Source organism: Seriola lalandi, unplaced genomic scaffold (genome assembly GCF_002814215.2).
Source record: "Seriola lalandi dorsalis isolate HSWRI2012SDOR001 ecotype SW California unplaced genomic scaffold, Sedor1 jcf7180002051707, whole genome shotgun sequence".
NCBI classification, from domain to species: Eukaryota; Metazoa; Chordata; class Actinopteri; order Carangiformes; family Carangidae; genus Seriola; species Seriola lalandi.
In genome coordinates, this window is record NW_019522260.1 from 1663 (window position 1) to 6155 (window position 4493).

Here is a 4493-nt window from a genome sequence, read left to right on the forward strand (position 1 = left end):
CCCGCGCACCACATGTTTGTTCATAACTGATCGTCCAGATGTGTCGATCCACATCTGTCCTCACATCACCGCCACATAAACACTAGTTAGATTTTAAATAATGAACTCCAAACACACGTTTAACCTCCGTGACGAACAGCTGGATTTCCTCTCACTTCTTTTCTTCTTCTGTGGTTTTCATACGTGTTTAGTACAAAGTTTCTCATGGTCTTTGCCTCGGATGTTTGACTCTTGACAGACAGGAAGTGAAGGCTCTTATTTTGTCACTGCACAGCGAAGAAGAAGAAGAAGCTGTGGAGGCGGAAGGATTTGTTTTTATTGACGGACTGGATGAAGGTTGTTTGTGTGTTAATCGGCGTCCTGCAGAAACCTCACATCTCCATCACACAGTTGATCGTGCAGCGGCGGCGTCGTCACGATGAGTTTGTGTCTGATTCTAAAACATTCCCAGAGTTCAGTTCAGTAACCAAAACAAAACAAGTGTCAAAACCTCATCAGTGTGTGGAGATACAAGGTTTCTGTTCCTCTGTTACTGTACTCTGAACCACACTACAGATGAACCTATGAGTTATTAGTATTTATGTTTATGCACACAGTTATGATTTTGAAATGTTTTTAAAATGTGGTTATAATCATGCACGTGGTCAACGTGCACCAGCACAACAAGTACTTCTAAAACCACTGTATATATACTGTAGTAGTATTTAATTTTCTGTTTGTTTTTTACATTATATTCCACACGATTTTTTATTTTTATCTCCATGGTATTATCTATGCAGTATTTTTGGCATGAAGTAGACGTTAGTTGTGCGGCGTGTCGGAGACGTGAGGTCACAGCGGCCGACACACGGGCCCGTCAGCTGACAGACACGTTTCAGTTCGAGGACTTCTACGGCGTTCACGAGATTCTGATCTTAAAGCTTGAAACACGACACACAGCGACACTTAGGAGTTAATCTCTCCTCAGCCGAGCGAGCGGCACAGAATCTCTTAAAAGGTTTTCTTAGTTCAGGAAAAAAGAAATTTACAGCAGTGGAAGAGATTTCACAGCTGTAAAATCCTACCGTTTCCATGGAGACCGTTTGTTTGATGCCATTAGCAGCTGTGACGCCTGCGAACGTCTCACCTGTGAGTCGGCCAGAAGGAAGGAAGGTGGAGTGATCACGGATCAGAAACTGACAGCTGATCAGATCTATAGAGCAGAAATCAATTCCTGTAAGTGACTCCTGACTTTCAGATGAGGAGGAAACAGAGAATCAGAGAAATTTGAAGGACTGTTTTTATTTTAAGGAAACTCTTAAGGTGTTTTGAGCGACCGGCCGCAGACTCTCAGTCTCTGAGTGACAACAGATATTAAAACCAGATTAAAGACATCCTGATCATTTCAGGTTCACAAACAACAGGCGATCAGTTATAATCAATACCTTTTTATCAGTTAGAAAAAGCTGCTCTTATCTGCAAAGACTCACTAGCTCCCCCAAGAGGCCGCAGCCCTCATCACAGCTCCCCGCACACACAGGCTGAACAGAGCCAACAAGGAGAGGTCCCCGTCCAGCACGAGGGAGGCGTGGCCTGTCGGCGCGGCCTGTCGGCGCCTCTGTGGTCCAGAGCGTCGGATTCAAATCCTTCAGAGATTTTCTGTCTCTTTAAGAGTTTGATACGATGATTTGATCATTCAGGACCGACCTCTGTGACGTGTTTAAAAACCAAAGACTGGAAGGAAACGACACTGAATCTCACGGCAGCTCGTTCAGTTTCACCACTAATGAGGCGGGAACCTCCTCCTGCCGCCACTTTTAGTTTTAATGTGTGTGTGAGGTGAAAACACAGATTACAGCCTCGGCTCTGGGTCACGTCTGTCGTGTTTCTGACGCACGTTCATACAAACCCTGTTACAGGTCTGTTACTGGTCCGTTACTGGTCCGTTACTGGTCCGTTACAGGTCTGTTACTGGTCTGTTACAGGTCTGTTATTGATCTGACGCAGCAGGACGTCTCCAATCAGAACTTGTCAAACTTTCACATCAGTCTTTCTTTCACGTTTCTGTCCGTGGTGCGTTCATGAACCTGGAGTTTGGCTCAGTGAGACCTGGTTCCAGTTCACCTTCAGTAGGTTCTGGTTCTGGTTCCGGAGGGTTTACCGTCTCCACTGATCCTGATTTGTTAAAGGAACAGTCCGACATTTTTGCGTCTTCTTTTTTTAATCAGTTTCCTGTTTGTGTGTCTCAGACCAGATACAGTACTCGGTCAAAAGTATGTGGACGCTTGAACATCCCGCCTCCACCTGAAGCTCGGTCGAACATCGAACCTTTTCTGAGTGGAGCTGGTTTTGTGCTTCATGTTGAAACAGGGACAAACACAAACGCTGTTCACATTAAAACCTACTTTTACAATCAGCTGTCGGTCGGACGTTTAGTTTGAGTGAGTTGACCTGATTGTTTAACCCTCGGACTGCTGGACGTCCCGGTTCCTGGGAGACGCTGTGGGCAGCAGGTCTGTTCTCATGGCTGCTGTCAGAAACCAGTCGGTGAGATAACGCTGATGTTATCGGAGAAGTCTTTGCCGTCTGGTTTGAGACTGCGCTGTGTAGAGATGACTCAGATCAGATTGTCCATGTTCTCCGTGTTACTGTGATTGAAAGTGATGATTTCTTTTGGAAGTATGGAAACCAAGTCGTCCGCATACTTTTGGCCATTGAGTGTAAGTCTGTAGTGGCTCCAAACCTCTCTGTTGTTTCTAAGTCTTCCACTTCACTCCCAGCTGATGTGAGCGACTGGTACCGACTGGTACCAGCTTAAATTCCAGTGACTCCAGTAAGCACTTTGGAAACATGGAAGGAGTTAAACACTTAAACAACGGCCTCATTTGGCCTTAACTTTGGTAACACTTTATTTTGTAGGTCTGAATTTCTTCTAGTAGTTTCTGAGGATGTTTCCTGTAAAGAACTTTGTAATTTAGATAAAAACTAAACAATGTTCAGTTGATTAATTCCTTTTAGTCTGGACGTGACAAAATAGAAGGAAAGTGTTTTTGTTTTTAGAAAATTCAACAGCTAATAATAAATCACTGAACGTTTCTCTATTTTCTTATAATTACTAAAAGAAAATTACTGTTTGTTTGTTTTTTTTTTTTTTTACAAGAAACTTTCTCTGAATTTATTCGTAAAGTTCAGATGTGTAAAATAAATGTTTTCCTCGTGCGGTTTTTCTTCAGATAATCAGTGTTCAGTCTGTGCGGTTGATTGTTTTTGAAATGCAGTTTATTATTTTTATTACAAGTTTCTTCATCATAACCACGCCCTCAGGACGAGGGGGAGGAGCTCGGCGGCCGTCGTCACCGTGGCGACGCTCACAGTGGAGACGAACTGAATCGTACCCGTTTGTTGTGTTTTTAATGAACTGTTCAGACGGACAGATGTTGACAGATGTTGCTGCATCGACTCAGATGTTTACTCAATGCAAAAAAAACCAATAAAATGAGACAATATCAGTGAAAGTTGGAAGAGACTGTTTTTATTTACTGACCATCGCCACGGAGACGGACGACGTCTCTCTGAATCAAACTGTCGTGAAGGTGGAAATAAACCGTTCGCTTATTTCCTCAGGTTTTATAAAGGTGTTTCTGTACCTGAAGACGCTGAATAAGAGCTTCACGATCAATATATTTATTATATATTATATATATATATTTTCAAAGCACTCAGAGCCTCCTCTCTTCTGATTGGCTCACAGACTTGTTGTCACTAGAGCTCCAGAGAGAAGGAGAGAGAGGAGATGTAATGTTTCATATCTTTTTATGGATCAACACTTTAAATAAAACACAGAAGAAGAAGAAAATATGGAGCTTTAACTTACTTTGCATGACTTTATTCTTCAGTATTGATACGTCCTTTTATTTGAGTCGTTTTTATCTTTTTGGAAAATCTTTGATTCTTAATTGATTCTGACTGAAGGTGCGTTTCCATGAACCTGCTTGATTTGAATTTGTGAACTTAAAAAACGAGGAGAAAACCCTGATTTATTCACGTAACATCACTGAATAAAAACACAGAACAGTCACAGTTGTGTTTTGTTGACTTTTCTAACAATATCGATTCTATTTTTCACAAAACACCTGTAGAAAAACCACCTCATGCGAGCGTTTAAAGTTTAGAGTAAATTCTCTCGTTCTTAAGTTTGAAATTTCAAATTGTGCATTGAGCACATGTACCTGCTGACACTTAGCATTTATTAGCATTTATTAGCATTTATTAGCATTTATTAGCCTCCAGCTGGAGGATTGGGTGTTAGACTCTGAGGTTTCCTAACTGTAAAGTCAGACTCTGTTTATGTTGCTGGAACAGGAAAAGAATCAGATTTGAAACTTGATTAATTTACAAAGTTCAAAGTTAAGTTTTTCTAAACGTCTCCAGCTTCTTAAATATTAAATAAATTCGTCTTTACTTCCACTGGGACCTCGTCTAACAGGGTCGGATGCCCCCCCCCCCCCCCCCCC

The 4493-nt window shown here is 41.9% G+C and overlaps 1 long non-coding RNA gene across 1 annotated transcript; it reads left to right on the forward strand.

Moving 5' to 3' along the window:
• Positions 1-6: 6 nt before the first annotated feature.
• LOC111649690 (uncharacterized) lies at positions 7-3494 on the forward strand. Its single transcript, XR_002760324.2, has 2 exons — positions 7-1931; positions 1965-3494. It is a non-coding gene; the product is annotated as an uncharacterized LOC111649690 (long non-coding RNA).
• Positions 3495-4493: the final 999 nt, after the last annotated feature.